The sequence below is a fragment of the Antechinus flavipes genome, chromosome 1 (assembly GCF_016432865.1).
Source record: "Antechinus flavipes isolate AdamAnt ecotype Samford, QLD, Australia chromosome 1, AdamAnt_v2, whole genome shotgun sequence".
Taxonomy (NCBI): domain Eukaryota; kingdom Metazoa; phylum Chordata; class Mammalia; order Dasyuromorphia; family Dasyuridae; genus Antechinus; species Antechinus flavipes.
The window spans coordinates 615,114,751-615,133,757 of record NC_067398.1 but is presented as its reverse complement, the minus strand read 5'-3'; the positions used below and the strand labels follow the sequence as shown (position 1 = coordinate 615,133,757).

Sequence of the window (19,007 nt, the reverse complement as noted above, 5' to 3'; positions counted from 1 at the left end):
TCAGGTCCAGAATCTGAGGCAAATGTGGCTTCATCCACTGGTGACCTTGGGCCAGTCATTTAACATCCACAAGCCTCAGTTTCCTCAACTGTTAAATGATGAGTTTGAACTAAATAGCCTCTGAAGTCTGTTTTAGCTCTAGGGAAATGAATCTGTAACTTAAAATAATAAGAGAGCAGCACAGATCAGAGCATAATCAAATTCCAGACAGTCTGTGTGGCGTAGAGTAGACAGTAACTATGGAGTTCAGTGGGAAGGAGAATTTGTGAAGGTACTGTGGAGGAGGAGGGGTTGCAGGTGACAGGCTCTGAGATTTCTTTCAGCTCTAAATCTCTGATCAAGTGTGTGTGTTTTTTAAAATTCATATGTGTGAAAATTCTCTGCAGTAAGGAGTTCTCTTGAAAACTCCTTAGGCCTGTCAACTTAAAAACATTCTCATTTTCATTTCTTCTGTTGCACAAGTTGCAAAGTCTGTTCAGGAAATCAGGAGAGAATTGGATTTGAATCTCACTTGTAATGCTTTTGTTAGCTGCAGCTCAATAGGCAGATGTGAACCTCAGTTTCTTCAACTTTACAATGTGAGGAGCAAGTGAACTGATGTATATATGTACATACAGTGCTTGTAAAGCTTAAAATTCTAAATAAGCAACAGTTATGACTGGAGGCAGCTAAGTGGCTCGGTAGATAGAATGCTGGACCTGAATTCAGGATACCTGAATTCAAATATACTTACTAGCTATGTAACCTTGGGAAGACACTTAACCTTGGACTTAAATCTACTGGAGAAAGAAATGGCAAACCATTCTAGTATCTTGCGAAGAAAACCCCATAAACAATATTGGTGTCCTACAGTCCACAGGGTCACAAAGAGTTGGACACAATTTAGCAACAAAAACAACAATAATTATGATGATGATGTTTATCACGTCTATGGCTTATCCATCAAAACTACTGAAATGAAATTCTGACACTAAAACTTGATAACATTTTAAAATAATTTTTAAAAAATAATTAATTTTTGTTGATATTTTTACATAACATTTTTTTCTGAAGGATATTCCTCATACTCTTTCCTCTACCTAGTATTCTATCTCTTGTAATAAAAAGGGAAAAGCGAAAAAGCACCTAGTTCAGTAAAGCTAATGAATATGTCAATTAAATCCAAGAACCTATGCAATGTTCCACCCCAACAGCCTCCCACCACTGTAAAAAAGGCAAGAAAGAATATTTTTTCTCATCTTTTTTTCAGGGATAATCTTTAATGCTTTAATGTGATTTTCAAGGAAGTCTTCCTTTCTTTGGAGAAAAATAGGCATTTGAGATTCATTCTCAGAAAATTGGGAGGGAAGCCTATTTCCCCACTAATGTATTTTGCAATACAATACAGAAAAAGATATTTTCCTAGTAGAGGTCACATGGCTATTGTGGAATGAAAAAAAGGTCTTAGAATAAAAAATCCTGGACTGGAATCCTATTTCTGACATTACCTTTAGGACCCTGGACAAGTCACTTGCCTGAGTCCGAATTTTAACGTATTAGAAAAATTAAACTATCACAAGTTTAATATGAACAAAGTACCAGTAAGCCTTCAAGTACTTTATGAATTGATACAGTAAACTACTCATTAATCAATCAGTCAAGAAGTATTTATTAAAAATCTACTAATCTGCTAAGCAGCAATTGTGTTAAGGCTGGGGATAAATATAAATGGAAGTGTCCCTATTCTCAAAGAGTTTACATCCTAATGGGGGAGACCACAAAGGTCATAGATATTCAGGCACAAAAAAATATCAAAAGAATAAACACAAACAAATACAGGGTAATTTAAGAGAATAAACACAAACAAATACAGGATAATTCAAGAGAATAAACACAAATAAATACAGGGTAATTCAGTGTGGAAGACACATAGTAAGTGCTTAGTAAATGCTTGTGGACTGACTGAGGATGAAAAAAGCAATATTTGGCAGCTAATTGTATTAAGTTGCCAGGAAAGTAAGGAATAGGAGATTAAGGTGTTGGGTTCCCACTTCCAGATGGAAAACAACCAGACACAAAAATAAAGTAACGTTTAAAGTCCAATGAGAAAGAGAATTCCATGGCAAACAATTTAGCAAATACAGCTTTTAAGGAACACATCCTTTCCCCAGAGTGATTCAAACTCAGCACCTGTCAGTGGTCAGAATCTAACTCATTGTCCAAAAGGTACCCTGATGATAGAAAATGCTATCCAGAGAGAAAGCTATAGAGACTGAATGTGGATGGAAGCATTATCTTTTTACCTTTGTTTGCTTTTTCTTTCTCTTGTTTTTTCCCTTTTTGTCTGATTTTTCTTGTATAACACGACAAATAGGGAAATATATTTAAAGAGATTATATGTGTTTAACCTGCATCAGATTGTTTGCTGTCTTGGGAAGGAGAAGGTAAAGGAAGAAGAGAGGGAGAAAAATTTGGAACACTAAGTCTTAAAAAAACAAATCATGGAAACTTATTTAGAAATATAAAATAGTACTAAGGAAAAGAAAGGAACCCCAATTATAGATATACCTGACAAAGGACCATCTGGATCTCTGCTTGAAAGCTTCCAAAAGGAGAGAGAGATCTCCCCGCTTCTAAGTCAGTCCTAAAACCTGTGTTTTGTTTGTTTTTTTTTAAGAGAGAGCCTACATGTGCCTCTTTGTAACTTGTCCCCACTGCTGCTGGTTCTGTCTCTGGCGCTATCCCGAAGTCCAACCCTTCTCCTACAAGAGAAACCATCAAACACTTACTTGTACAAACCTTTCATACCCCCCCACCCCAGTCTTCTCTTCTCCAAGATTCCTATTTCAACCACTCCTCTCACGGCACAGACTCCAGGCTCTTGACCATCCCGACTACCCTCTTCTGGACTCTCTCCAGCTAATCAATTGAGTACGGCACTCCTCACACAAGTAGGCACTTAATAAATGTTCACCGACTGAACAATGGCATAAATACAGGATCCCGAAGAGCCTGCTAAGCCTGGCTGTTTCCGTAAGCCCTCATTAATTCAGGCTTGGCTAGTTGCAGCGGCCTAAGAGACTGTTACCCACTTAGGAAAATCACCTAGTGCTTCTAAGAGCTCGAGACCCCATTCCTCTGTGATTGCAGGGTATGATTTCAGTCAGTACAGGTAAGTCCTGCTTAACCTTGGGCTGCCTTTGCAGCAGAGGCACAACGCATGGAGCGAAGGCTCTGGAGTCAGGAGGCTCTGAATTCAAATCCATCCTCAGATACTTCGTAGCTGCGTGACCTTGGGCAAGTCATTCTTTCTGCTTCAGTTTGGGGAGGACACCAGCACCTACATTCTAAGGTGGTTGTAAAGATTAAATGAGATCTTTTTTGTTGTAAAGACTAAATGAGATCTTTTTTGTTGTAAAGACTAAATGAGATCTTTTTTTTTAAGTGCTCAGCCCAGGGCAGCTTGGTAGTTCAGTGGATAGAACACCAGCCCTCCCGAAGGACCTGAGTTCAAATTTGACCTCAGAACCCTAACACTTCCTAGCTGTGTGACTCTGGCAAATAACTTAATCCCATTTGCCTTGTAAAAAAAAAAAAGAAAAAGAAAAAGCAAGTTTTTTTTTTTTTTTTTTTTTTTTAAAGTGCTGAGCCCAAGTCTGCTCATTCTTTTTCTTTACATCAAAATAACACCTCGACTTGGGGGCAATGGCTTAGTCCCACTGAACTGACAGCAGCTAAGTGATGCAATAGATAGAGCCCTGGGCTTGGAATCAGGACATTTTCCTGATTTTCCTGACTTCAAATCCATCCTCCCAGTTACAAGCTGTGTGACTGTAGGCAAGTCAACCCTGTTTGCCTCAGTTTCCCCAACTATAAAATGAGCTGGAGGAAATAACAAGCCATTGCAGCATTTCTGCCAAGAAACAAGACAACAGCCACAAAGCCGAGCACCCGGCACACCGGCAGAGACTCGGAAGTCGTCGGGACTAAAGCTTGTCTTTTTCCAGACAAGGAAACTGAGCCTCAGCCACGAGCCCTGAGGTCCCACAAACCACCGGCTCCAAGCAGGCGCTCCTTCCTCTAGGACAGCTCCATGTACCTGGAAGCAATAAATATTTATCTGCGCACAGAAATATGCCACAGTTCAGCCTAGCCCTCCTCCCAATTAGCATAGATTGACACTTTCTCCATTTGTAAAATGGGGTCACTGACACAGACTCTGCGATGTCAGGAGATTCACGGAGAACGGCAGATGTTGGGGGCGCGCACGGGGGAAGGCAGGCATTTATTATCAGTATTTATGATGGGCCCGTGTACACGAGGCAGTGGGCGAGGCATAGATGGGGAGCTCTGCCCTTGTCTGCCGAACCCGGCGGGAACGGGGGGCGGCCCCCCCTTCCCCTGTAACTCCGTGGCTTAACCCTCGCTGTGCTCTCGGGACTAACGGGCGCTCGAGCCCCCTCTCCTAGTCCGATAACGAAGTAAGCGCGCTACGCAATAAATGGGTCGGGATAACCGAACCGAAATCCGCCTCCGCTGCGACATCCTGGGTGGATCATTTAAATCCCCCTACCTCAGTTCCCATTAGGTTCAGGGGTTTCTAAAGCTCCTTCCAGCCATGATCTGTTAGGCTCTGGAATTGAGCAAACACTTACTGAAAGGGCTGATCCGAGGAAAAGCAAGAATTGCACCCTACCCTCAGGAGACTTACAGTCTAGAAAGATCCCCCCGAAAACCCAATCTGAGTAAATGAGATGCTTATGTAATAACTGTGGCTTTGGGAATTTTCAGGTAAAGGACAGAAGCCTTCAGGAAGCCAAGAAAATTCCATTCCTTTAAGCTGTCTCTCTTAGCCAGGTTCTTGTACTCAGTCACTTGCCACTGTCTGCCTCAGTTTCCTTATCTGTAAAATGGGGATGACGATGATAACAGCACCAACCTCCCAGGCTCAAAGGACTTAGGGTTTCTGAAGCACTTTACAAACCTTAAAGTGTTATATAAATGCTAGTTATGATGAGTATTATGTCCCTTCTCCCCCGTCTGAAATGCAAGGAACTTGGAAGTTTCACACAGCAAGTTTACTTCACGAGGTGGGGCTCTGTTGCTTGCTCACTCATTCCAATCCAGCCAAGTCAACTTTCTCATGTTTTCCCTGCTATTCTTTCCCTTCTAAAACAGCAAACGGCTTCCTTTACCCTCATTTCAAAACCTGTCAAGCTAACTTGTAATATTCTCAAATTGGTGACTTTATTTAGGGTCACAGACTTTTATGATCGTTTGGCGTTGTTTCATTGTGTCTAATCGACTAAACCCTATTTGGTGATTTCTTGGCAAAGATATTGTAGCAATTTGCCAATTCCTTCTCCAACTCATTTTATAGATGAGGAAACTGAGGCAAGCAGGATTAATCCATCTGCCCAGGGCCAGGCAGTTAGTAAGTGTCTGAGCTGAATTTGAATTCAGGTCACCCGGCCTCTAGGTCCAGCACTAGCACCTACTAGCTGCCTCTAAGGGGGATTTTTTTTCAGGGTAGGGGGGACAGGACAGAATCCACATCTATGTTTCTCTTGGTATTGAAATTAATCTGTAAAGGCATCTCCATCTTTTCATCTTAGAGAAGTGTGTTTTAATGTCATCTGCATCCAAAGAGCAAACTATGGAAACTGAATGTAGATTGAAGCACACTATTTCCCCTTTTTCTTTCGTTTTTTCTTTCTTGTGGTTTTTCTCTTTTGTTCTGATTGTTCTTATACAACATGACTAATATGGAAATGTGTTAAAAAAGACTATTCATGTATAACCTAGATCAGATTATTTGCTATCTTGGGGAGGGGGAGGGAAGAGGAGAAGAGAGAAAAATTTAGAACTCAAAATCTTACAAAAGTGAATGTTAAAAACTATCTTGACATATAATTAGAAAAATAAAATACTATTGAATTTTTTTTTTAAAGAGAAGGGGTTTTTAGCCTATTTTGTGTCAAAGACTCCTTTGACAAGCCTGGTGTATAGATCTCTTCTCAGAATGTTTTTAGGTGCAGAAAATACAATATAAAGAGTTATGAAGGAAACCAATTCTGCTGAAAGATACTTAGGAAAAATATTTTTTAAAAGTTCATAGGTCTCTGGTTAAGAAGCCCTGAGAAGGGAATTGCCAGGGTCACTGAGAGGTTAAGTCAGTAAACATACAGTAAAAGCTTACTACAAACTAGATACTGTACTAAACTCTAGGGATACAAAAAGAGGCAAAAAACAATTCCTGTCCTCAAAGAGTTTAAAAATCTAATAGGGAGAGGGAGAGGAGGAGAGAGACAACAAATAAATATGTATGGAATAAACAAGAAGTAATTAATAGAGGAAAGGCATTGGATGTAAGATGGGTTGGGAAAGGTTTCCTGTAAAAAAGGGAATTTTAACTAAGATTTAAGGTGAAACTTGGAAAGTCAGTAGATTGAAGAATTCTATTTTCATCTTTTTGTTTCTTTTTTCTTTCTTGTGGTTTTTTCCTTTTGTTCCAATTGTTTTTATACAGAAAGTATTCCAGGTGTGGGGGGGTAGTTAGAGAAAAGTCAGTGGAGAGACAAGAGATGGAGTGTCTCATGGTGGAATAATTGGGAGACCAGTGGATAGCATAGTATATAATGAAGAGAATAAGGAATAGGAAAATTGGAAAGAAGCACACAATTGAGTTAAGAAGGGCTTTGAGAGCCAAACAGATCTTGTATTGCTTGCAGGCAACATGGAGTCACTAGAGATTACTGGGAGTTTGACATGGTCAAACCTGCATTTTAAGCAAACCAGTGAATGGAGGATGGAGTGAAGTGAGGAGAGTTTGAAACAAGTAGATCCACCAGCGGCTATTGCAGTAATCCAAGTGTGAGGCAATGGGAGCAATGTGAGAGAGAAAGGAATGAATCTGGCATGTTACAAAGGTGAAATCTGGCCGGGATATAATGGGTGAGAAACAGTGAGGAGTCCAAGCTGAGAGCCACGTCATGAGGGCCTGGAAGGATGGTTAAGGGGCCTGCCCATGGTCTCTGAGGTAGTACAGAAGTAAGGCAGATCAATCTTGAACTGCTTCCAAAATGTCCACTGTATCAGACTTCTTTAGGCATACTTGGTAAATATTGATGGATTATGGTCAATACATGGGAATAAAGCAAAGTTAGAAAGCAGAGCTACAACAACAAAGAGACCCCTCCTCTGCTCTCCTATTATTCAGCTCCTCTGATCCGAAATGGGTGTCTCTTCTGCTTCATTTCTCCATTTGTGTGGCGGCGTGAGCTTCCTCCTGAGTGACAGAGCCATCCGAAGTCCTGTTGCCAAGCTGTGCTTGCCAGGTTTCACTCATGCATGCACCAGCCTCCCCGAATTCCTCCTCCCATCAAGGGGCTTCAGGTACCCTGGCAACCCAATGGCACCGTAACCACAGCCCTGCTTCCCCTCCTGGGCCTCTGAGCTCTAGCCCTGGTCTACCAGGGGAGCCACACGTCCTGGCCGAGGCCTCTGCTTGGTACGGCTCCCTCTCTCTCTGCTGTGGCTCCCCTCTTCTTCCCTGGCCTGAAGGGCACGGCCATCTGTGTGGTGCTGAACACTGATATGGGTATGAGATACCAGATGCCTGGACTCTTTCCCTGGCTCTGGGAAGATTGGCAGGAGCTGAATCTCTCTCACTGGACAAGTCCAATACCCACTGTGTACTCAGTACCACAGACTGTCGGCATTGGGAGGGATTTCTCAGGTGCCCTCTAGCTCTAACGTCCCGTGGTTCTAGAATACAATGTCGGCTACTGTCAAGGAAAAGGTCAGTCAGTCAGTCTGCAGGCATTTCATAAGCACCTACTATGCGCCAATGAGTGTGCTAAATGATGAGGATACAAAAAAAGCCTGCTCTTAAGGAGTTCATGGTCTAATGGCATTTGGATAGAGGGTACATGACAGAGGCATCCCAATAGTGAAGAAACACTGGACTTGGAGTCAGAGATCTGGATTTCAGTCTTAGTCCTGATACTTACTAGCTTTGTGTTGCAAGCAAGGTATTTAACCACTCAGCTGATCACTTTCCTCATCTATAAAATGCTAACAGATCTCACAACGTTGCCAAGAGGAAAGCACTCCGTGCATTCATGATTACTATGACTAAGTGCATTTCTGACTAGTTTTATCAACTGGTCATATGTGGAATTAGCTTTATTACTGTTCATTTGTTTCGATCATAGTCAACTCTCTGTGACCTCATTTGGAGTTTTCTGGGCAAAGATACTGGAGAAGTTTGCTGGAGTTGATCTGGAGAAATAAAAGAGAGACAGTTGCTGCCCTCAAAGATTCTACATTTTAATAGAGAAGATGTGTAATATTTTGAGTTGTACAAATGTTTTAAATCTACAATCATAAAGATTTTTAAATTGTTGTTGTTATTATTCAGTTATTTTTCAGTTATGTCTGACATTTCATATCCCCTTTTGGAGATTTCTTGGCAAAGGTACTAGAATGGATTGCTATTTCCTTCTCCAAATCACTTTACAGATGAGGAAACTGAGGCAAACAGGGTTAAGTGACTTGCCCAGGGTCATACAGCTAAGTAAGTATCTGAGGCCATACTTGAATTTATATATTCCTGACTTCAAGCCTGATGCTCTATTTATTGTGCTGCCCCAAGAATTAGCCATCAGAGTCAAAATAACAGTCACTGAGAAAGTCAGAGAAAGGATTATAGAGGATTAGTTGACCTCTATAATCCTTTCTCTGACTTTCTCAGTGACTGTTATTTCCTGCTTGTCCAATATTCTTATTACATGATAATAATATTAATAGTAACATAACCACCACCACCACACTAATTTTGGATCAGGATCTCAGATTTCATCAATATAAGGAATTCCTGGTGTGGAATTTTCCTCTATTGACACAGCTTGGCAATTCAACTGTAATTTCCAGAAACAGTGACTTATCTTGGGCACTGAAAGATGATGATTCCACTATAGTCACCCAGCTGGGATATGTATAAATGGCCCAAACCTTTCTGACTCCAAAGTCTGCTACTAAGCCATGTTGCTTCTCAATAGCAATAAAAATTAGAACTGACCTTTACAGAGAGCTCTACAAATATTATCTCTCTTCACAACAACCCTGGAAATTAGATGTATTATCACTATTTTACAGATGAAAAAACTAAAGCAGACAGAAGTTAAATGACTCACCTATGCTCACATAATTTATTAAGTGATGTAGGTAGGATTTAAACACAGGTCTTCTTGTGTGTGATTTCCAGTATATTTCCTACTATACCATATTATCTCAGAAAGTCATCCAACATCTGCTTCAATGTTTTTTGTAAAGAGGAGCTTACTCTTTCATACTCATTCCATTTCTAGAAAGTCCTAATAGTTTAAGAATTCATCCTTATAGAAAATTTGAGAATTGCCTCCTGTAACTTCATGCCCCAATTTTCCCTTTTGTAGCCCCGCAGGTTAAGTCTCATCTGTTCCCACACTGACAGCCTGACTGATAATCTTTCTATAGGCTAAGCATCCCTAATTCAAGGGTTTCTTGGTCTCTGATAGACTAGGGAGTTAGTCCTGTTCCCTGGTCAAAAGCCACATCTCTTTTCTTGGTCAAAACAGGGAGGGAAGGAAGAAAAGATGGACAGATGAATGAGCGCGAACTTGTCTGTAAGAGCACAAAAAACCCCCAAGTAAAACTCTTCCACGGCATGAGCCACCAATGTTCCCTAAGCTATAGAAGACAGCATGTTCACTGATGCATCTGGTTCTGCAGCTGAGAAAGATGGTTATGTCCAGGGAACTTGAATGTGCCTCCAAGAACTGGACCCAACTGTTGGAGGATGACAATTTGGGGATCCCCCATATCCCACAGCTCATTCAGGTTTTATGAATGACCAAAGCCCAGATGTTCCAGTGTCACAGACACACTTGTGTCTAGTTGTGGGGGCCCTGTTTTCCAGGGTAAACACCTCCCGGCAGACACTACCTCAAATAAGGTAATTTCCTTTTTGCTTGACACACCCATGTCTTTTCTCTATTTAAAATCCAATCCAGCCACCCTCTACCCCCCAGCAGACATCACCCCATATTACTCACTGGTGCTGTATTGCTTACATCCTGGGAATCTTCTACGATTTGACTCTGGGGATACCAGTGCGTCAGAGATCTGAAAAGGAAAGAAACTCTACATCAAAACCAATTTGGGGGTGTGTGGCAAATAGGTGGCCCCTCTGCTCTCAAGGAATCTTGAGTCAAGGGAGGTATCTGCAAGGGTAGGGAAAGAGAGAGCATGGCGTAGTATTGGACTTGGGAGACAAGAAGATCAGGATTTGAATCTGGACTCTGAAACTTACTAGCAATGTGACTGAAACTTTTCTGTGTTGCAGGTTTTTTATCTATAAACCTAATTTTCAGAGCTATTGTAAAGATCAAATAAGATAATAACTGTTCAATGTCTGGCACACAGTAAGATCTATATGACATAACATTAACTATTATTATCACTCAAATCCCACTTCTGATATTTACTAGCTGTGTGACCCTGAACAAGTCACTTATTCTGTTTTTGGACTTCAGTATTTTTCATCTATAAACTGAATGAGTTGGACTCAACCTGTAAGGCTTCTTGGAGATATAAATCTATCTGATGATTATCTAAAATTCTTTGGGGTTTTGTCAAGAAAAAAAAAAAAGACTCCAATTTGGTCTAAGCCAGCAGATAGGAAGGTTAAGAAGGATGAACTTCAGGAGAGAGAAACACAATGGTAAAAATGATCAAGGATTAAACTTTCTTGAAACTTCACTCAGGTAAATTATTTTCTTTATCAAGAGGGCAACTGGCTGCTGAATTGGATGTCAAATTGTTATTATTCTTTTAGTGGTGGGCAGTGTGGCGAGAGGCTCTGTAATTTGCTTTGAACTTGGAAAGATAGCTATTCATACAAAGAAAACAAAAAAGAAATCTCAACGTATATTTATATCACAGGAGACTGCTGCTAAGAGAGCTAATTGTACTCTGAAAATTCCTGGGGAACACCATAGCTCACCAGGTCTCTGGAGCATAGAATATCTGACTAGTATCTTGAGTTTAGGTCTAAGTGGACGAAAACTGCTGCTACTGGGAAAGGGGCCCTCCTAAAACATGAGAAAGAGAGAGACAAGAGATAGAAAGAAAAAGACAGAGAGATACACAAAGAGACACAGAGAAAGGGAAGGAAGGAGAGAGAGAGAGAGAGAGAGAAGGAGAGAGACAGAGAGAGACAGAGACAGAGAGAGAGAGAGAGAAAGAGAGAGAGATTGTTTTTCCACTGGAACCCCAGAAGAAGAAAGAGGTCAGAGAAAAGGACTAAGAACAAGTTGCTTGTGACTCACATAGTCTTGTAGTCTCCCCATTTATATTCTTTCCCTATTTGGGGTGGGGAGGGCTAACGCATGAGGGTTTTTTGCTATCCAAGAGCCACAGGTGGCAAAGGCCTTTTTTGGGGGGTCTTAAAGAAACACAGGAAAAACTAGGAATAGAGAGTAAAATGAGAGCTTGAGTTTATGCTTTAACACTGGGGCTGGCTATGGACATACTTCCCTTGGATCCAAGGCTGATCAATCCTTCAAGTGAAGTATAATGAAGAAGCATTTATTAAGCACAATATAGCAAGACAAAAATAGAATAGTCCCTTTCCTAAAAAAGCTCACCTTCTATTTGGAAGACTAGATAGATGGAGAGAGAGAGACAGACAGACAGACACAGAGACAGAGACAGAGATGTACAGATAAAAAGATATATATACATATAGGCACAAAAACACACTTATAAAGAGATGAGGAATTTTAGTCAGGCTGAAGAATATACAAGGAATCTTTCTAGGCTGTTTCCCATTCCTTTCATTTTAGTGAATTGTTCAATCCATTCAAATTTAAAGTTATAACTATTAGACCTGGAATTCAACACATTCCCTCCCTTCTCTTCATCTCTTAGTTCAAGTAACATTTTTTTTTTTTTGCAGCATCCTATTCTTTGTCTCTTTCCTGTTCTTTTCACTTTTATTCTCTTCTACATTTTATTCTCTAATTCATGGGCTATGTCTTTACTTGTTATTTATTTTCTCTTTCTTCAGTGAGACTTCCTCTTGGCACAACAAAACTCTTTTGCATGTCTTTGTCATTGCATCTGTAGGCCTTATTGCATCTTCCTTTTTCCCCCCCTACTGTGCCTCATTCTGAATTTATCCCTTTCTTCCTCGTTCGAACTTCTAAGACAACTTCTATTATGGTATTTTTTATAGTAAACCTTTCATTATAGTTATTTCTTCACCATGTGATCTCCCCAACTAGGTTATAAATGCCTAGAAAAGCAAAGGCTAGACTTGAGGGTCAGGAAAACCTGGAATTAAATCTGACATATGCTAGCTGTACAACTATGGATAAGTCACTTAACTCGTCTGAGCCTCAGCTTCCTTATCTGTAAAATATAGATGATTAATAATAGGAAATTCAAATGAGATGCTGCATGGATGTGCTTTGCAAATTTTAACATACTATACATTATACCAATAATGTGTTGCAATCTATATAGGCAGTGTGCACACACAAGCATGCATGTGTAGCTATAAACACACAGGCACAAACATATGTACATATACAAGTAATTAGGCGGATTAGATAGTGGGCAGAGTACTGGATTCCTGAGTTCAAATCAGGCCTCAGACATTAACTGTGAAACTGGGCAAGTCACTTAATCCTGTTTGCCTCAATTTCCTCATCTATAAAAATGGCAAACCACTCCAGAATCTTCGCCAAGAAAACCCCAAGTGGGGCCACAAGGAGTTGGATAAGACGGAAAATAACGGAATAAACACATAAATGTGTACAGGTAGAGAGAGAGTATATCAAATATCTCAGGGCAGTTTAAATTTTTAATAGCTTAAAACTGCATTAAGAAGTTTGGGACACTATATAAATGTGTGTGTGTATATTTGACCCGGACTTATCATTTTCATCAAAATAAAGAATTCCCTGAGTAGCAGCTCCTTCCAGGCGTGCAAATCAGCAACTCAACTAGAATTTAGGCACAGAGAGTTGCCTGGGAATTGAGAGGCCAAGTGACAGCCACAGACACACAGACATAATCGTTAGGACTTGAACTCAGCTCCAAGACCAGGTCCTTAATTCATCAGTCTCTTTTTCCTCTCAATGGCAGCTATTATTATCGCTCTGGACATCCCCCAGCACCCAGCTCAAGACCTCTCCACAATTCCAACAGAATCCACATTTTGGGCACTGTGGCCTGTGGGCAGGACAGAGGTATTCTGGGAAAAAGGCTTGCTCAAAACATCTGAACAACTGCCTCCTCTGTCAGCCTCCAGAAAAACTTTCATAGCTATTAATTAGCCAACAACCATTTGCTAAGCAGTGACCGGGCACTAGCGCGCTAAGGGGTTACACTGCGATGAGGAGCCACAGGTGCCTAGCTAGGGATGGACGGGATTCGGGAGAGGAGACGGGGCCTGGGACGAGACAGGCCTGGGAAAGGCACCCCCGCATGTCATAGAAGGAGGGAGAAGGGAATTCCCTGCGACAGACCACGGCCTGATCCCACACTGTGCTCCTCGGGCCTGGGAACACCGGCCTGACTTGACCGCCGAGACTTCCACCAACAGGGCGGGGATCTCTAGGAAACCCTGCGGTTTCCAACTAGACAGGCTCTAACCTATAGTTTCAAGCAAACCTCCTGAAAGATTCTTGGAAGCAAACAAAGGCCGGGGCAGGCTGCCCGAGAGCGGTGCACGCAGTCCCACACAATCAGACAAAGACATGAGAGTATGGACGTCTGTCTGGGCTGGCAGGTGCCTCAAGGGCAGTGGGTGCGCAGGTGAGTGACGAGACAGGACTCCAGACCGCAAAAGGGAGGCCTGCCTCCAAACCCCAGCCTCAGCAAAGAAGGGTCCAAATACATCATTCTCTTAATGACTTGGCTCCAGGACGGAGTTTGTGCAAGCCACTAAAGCCCTGGGTTTCCACAACGTGAAAATGCAGATAGGACTCCTCCTCTCAGCTGTTTCAGAGGGCTGTTGTCAGGAAAATATTTGGTGAATTTTTTGGGGGGAGAGGGAGATAAGGGGAGGTCTGGACTTATGATTTAATTAGTGCAGGCTGAGTTGCTAGTATGGAAATCTCCCTCCTGAAGCAGATTGGTATCACCTCTGTAATTTAGATTAATTAGCTTTAAAGCTGGAAAGAACTTACAGACTGTGTACAATCATAGTTTGAAGACTTGCAAGGGATTTTAGAGGTCTTCTTAGTTCAGACATTTTGTTGTTCATCCTTTGTTTTCAAAGAGCCCAATGACATCATGGGTGGCGTCTGGACTCCTGTGTGAATTGGATTTAAGTGAGGCAGTCGCTCAGAGCGTCAGTCTCTCCCTCTCTCTCCCAGAATCACCGAGTCCAGGAGCAGGACAGATATCAGGACGGGGGGCCCAGGACGCAGTGGAGGACCTTGGTCTTTGACAGCTGACCCTCAGCTCTCCACAGCACCCGCTCCCAGTGTCTCTGTGGCCACGGAATAAATTGTTCCCATACGCGAGGGAAGTCTTGCTCAGGGCACCCCCAGCTCGCTGCCGGTCGGAGGCCCATCAGTTACCCAGCCTGGCTTAACCTGTCTGCAGGACCCTGTTTTATGGGCTGCTGGGCATGCTACGGCTTCTCGGAGCCACAGGTGAGACAAGGGACAGGTGGACACCAAAGGTGGATGAGCAGCCCTGGAAAGGGCTCGGGTGAGCCCTTAACCCCAGAGGGCTGAACACACTATCCATGCCCACCCTCTCCTACTAGAGAGGAATAGACCAAAGGGATGTAGCTGCCAGAGTCACACACAGCTAGTTAAACTTATCAGGAACCCCTGGGGCAGCTGGCTGACATACTGCATGAAGTCCTAGGCCTGGAGTCAGGAAGACTGAGCTTAGTTCAAATCTGGCCCTAGAAAGGGACCAGCTGTGAGAAACTCTGAGCAAGGCAACTTACCCCCGTTTGCCTCAGTTTCCTCGTCTGTAAAATGAGCTGTATGAGGAAATGGCAAACTAGTATCTTTGCCAAGAAAACTCCAAATGGGGCCATAAAGAGTCAGACACATCTGAAAAATTGGCAAAACTTCTCGATTCCTTGGGTAATCTCAGCAAATGACTTAGGACATTGACAGAGAAAGTGATTTTAATTTGTCCACAGTCTAATGCATTGCGAGTATGATTAGAAGGATGTAGACCCAGATTTCCCTGGCTTCAGACTAAGGAATATCTTATACACAGTGGCTGTGGAGTCAGGAAGACCTGGGTGCAAACAATCTTACTTTTTAAGGAACTAAGTGATCCTGGGCACTTCCTTTCACTGCTAGATGTCTCAGGCAATGCTCCAGGACAGCTTTATTAGGGAGTTTCCCCAGTGGAGAATAGGATCCCACTCAAGAAATCAACCAGTAAGCATTAATTAAGCACCTACTAGGCATTGTGCTAAGTCCTGGGGATACAGAAAGAGGCAAAACCCAAAAAACAACCTCCCCCAATTCCCTAAAACCCAATCCCCTCTTCACTCCCCCCAAAATCCAGTTCCTGCCTCAAGGAACTCACAATCTAATGTAAGGGACAAATATATACAAAAAAGTTAAATACTGGATAAACAAATGTGATTAAGAGAAGGAAGACCCTGGTATTAAGATTGGGCAATGCTTCTGGTAAAATAGGATTTTTTAGTTGGGACTCTAAGGAAGCCAGGGATCACAGATCTTTCAAGTATTTCCAAGGGGTGTTTAAGTTTAGGAACTACCACCTCTGGTATGAGGACTTGTTGAGCCCTTTTCAGGGCTGCTCAATCACCTTAGTGTCCACATGGGAATTTCCAAGAAACTGTAGCACGCACAGCAGCTATATCCTAGTAAACCAACTTGGAAGAAGAGCTAATCCAAGTGAAGATAACCAATAGATCTCAAAGTCATCAATGAGTTAGGGGGATTTCTCCCCTGCCGCCGCCGGCCCAAACTTCCTCCGGCAGAAGGGACAAATGACAACAATTTGTTCCAACAGCCATGATACTGCCTGAAGATGATGCTGTGGAGAGTTAGTGCAGAGGTGATGACTTGGAGAATCTTTTTTTTTTCCTGCCAAGGGCCATTAGGATCTTGATAACATTTGCATACAAAATTATCAGCTTATAGAACTCAAGCAATGGGAGACGAAGCTTTCAGCTCATCATCTTCTGCAGCTGAATACAGAATCAGGATGATTTTGAGAGCCTATATTTTCCCATCATTGGTTTAGAGCTTGGTCCCACCCTGAAGATACCAAGATCACCCAAGATCAGAGACAATTGAAAAAGACCAAACTTTGTGATCCTTTTGTGTCCTGCCACGGGAAGAGAGACTGTACAGTACAATGCTGCCTCATGTAAATCCAAATCACGTAGGAGTCAAGACATCATCTCATGATGTCATCTATCCTCTTTGAAAAGGAAGGACAAATAAGAAAAATAACAACAACAACAAGAAAGATGTGAGGAAGCAGTCATCAGAGAGGATGGTAAGTAGAATCTCAAGACTTGGAGCAGCGGGGGACTGGGAGAGCATGTAATCCAAAGCTTCCTAAACTCTGGATCATGCCCCAAGATGGGGTCTTATAACTGAACGTGGAGGTCACAAAATTATGATTTATTATCAGTAAATGTTTGATTTATACACCTGTTTTATATGCTTATATATCTGATGTCTCATAAAAATTTCTCAGACAATAAGGGGGTGGAAAAAGTTTAAGAAGTCCTGATCTAATTCAACTTTCTCATTTTACAAATGAGAAAACTGAGGCTCCAAGAGATGAAATAATTTGTCCAAAGTTATGGGAATAGTTTAAGCAGCAAAGCAAGGATTCGAACCCAAGTCCTTGGATACATTCCAGTGTTCTCTTCACGACACCATAAGTATCTCTCTTAAATCTTGGCATTTGTGATACATCAGGAAGTAATGTCGTAAGGTCGGATATTTCCAGGAATCCAGAAAATGGAGAATTGGAAACGAAGAATCTGTTGGCATTACTTGAACATAGGGAAGAGAACACCCCCAAAAAGCCCCCTATGTATCCCCTCCAGATATGGTGCTAAAGTAAAGGACACAGTAAGCTTTCATACCTCACTGCTTATTTCAGTTGTGTCCAACTCTTTGGAAATCCACTTGTGGTTTTCTTTGCAAAGGCACTAGAGCGATTTGCCATTTCCTTCTCCAGATCATGTTACAGATGAGGAAACTGAGGCAAGCTTCAAAGTCAGGTCTTCCTGACCCCAGGCTCAATGTTCTATCTACTGCATCACTACTTGATCTCCACATAATAACAGCCAACATTACTTGCGTGCAGTTTACAAAGCACTTTACAAACATTATCTCTTTTGGGATCAACAAACATTTATTGAAACCTTCTACAGCAGCAAGGCACTAGACATACAGAGAAGAAAAAAGACCAACTTCCTGCTCTCCAGGATTTAATATCTACAAAAACAAAACGTTTATGAAGCACAATAATCCAGTGGGGAGAATGCTGCCCTTTGTTGCTGAACCTGAATTGCTGGAATATGAGTGTCAATTCTGGGTCTGACCCTGACTCACTGTGAGCTCATTCAAATGACTTAACTAGTGGGCTTGTCTCCTGGTTGGTAGAATGGGAGATCTGGGTGACATGACCCGAGACCCCTTCTAAAATCAGATCCACGATCCGGACACTAAGGATGCAGACGTGTTATCCAGCGGGCAGATTAGTCCAAAGAGCTGAGGTGTTACTCCTGCAAGCACCGAAATGCTACAATTTTCACCATTCAGGATGGAAATCTTGCTAAGAAGTATTTTACACCTTGCCATTCAGTCACCTCGATGGATGTCAGGCTATAATGTGCCTCCATCCCCTTCTCACTCTGTAGTTCAGAGGTCTAGGCACAATTACTCTCCTCTCTGGGCTGTGGGTGGGGTAGGAGGACTAAATCAGGCCTGTGCTGGAGCCAGCTTAGGAGAGCTGATTGTTAATTTTTCAGTGTGAGCATTTACATCTCTGAAATCCAAACTACAAATCCGGGCTTGTCTTACTATTTTGTTGATTCCCCAGACTTAAGAAAGTGATGGAGAAAAATGTAGATTAAAATTCAAAACTGTGTTGGGGTACATTTATCCTTTCCTTCTCCAGCCTTCCCCACTTTCTGCTGAGAGTTTTGGACCTGGAGTCAGAAAGAATCATCTTCCTGAGTTCAAATCTGGCCTCAGACGCTGTGTGTGACTTGGACAAATCATTTTAATCCATTTGCCTCAGTTTGCTCATCTATCACACAATTTAGAAGAGAAAGCAGCAAATCATTTCAGTGTCTTTACCAAAAAAAAAAAAACAAAAAAACAACTCACTGGAGTTATGAAGTCACACATATAATAAAAAACAACTGAACAACAACAATAATAACCCCAAGAAGAGCTGGTTGTTAAACATTTACTAGCACAGTCCTTAATAATTCACTATTATAGAACCCCATTCTTAAGGCTGAGATATACTGATTGGTAATGGGAGTAAAAATACCTGACTCTATATTTAGATTGGATACCACTTCCCACCCACACTAGACTATTGCCATCTACTTTGTCACATGATAAACTCTACTCCCCTCAGTCCCAACTATCTACTTCTTGCTCAGAGAACAATAATCAAATCAGCATCTCTAATGCATATATCTAATCTCTAAGGGAATGAAACCAACTGTTCTTTGGCTCCCAAGACTTTCCCTGCCATGATTCCCAGACATGTATTTTCCCCAAGCAAATATAAGTTCTTCGAAGGCAGGGACTGTCTTGCTTTTATACTTCTATCTTCACTGCTTAGGAGAATGTCTAACACATTCATTTAATTCCTCTAAACAATTCATGACCAGTGGCTCCCTGTTGGCTCTAGGATTAGGTACAAACTCTGGTTTGGGTTTCAAAGTTTAACTTTCCAATCCCTATACACATTACTCTCCTTCCCACACT

General features: G+C 41.9%; 1 protein-coding gene across 3 annotated transcripts in view; it reads right to left on the bottom strand.

Moving 5' to 3' along the window:
• Nucleotides 1-19,007, bottom strand: part of ZHX2 (zinc fingers and homeoboxes 2) — a 215,239-nt gene that overhangs the window by 96,785 nt on the left and 99,447 nt on the right. For all 3 annotated transcript variants that reach the window (XM_051971035.1, XM_051971036.1, XM_051971037.1), the window contains one exon: nucleotides 10,077-10,146. The gene's annotated coding sequence lies outside the window, so the exon portion shown is untranslated. The remainder of the gene's footprint in view (nucleotides 1-10,076; nucleotides 10,147-19,007) is intronic.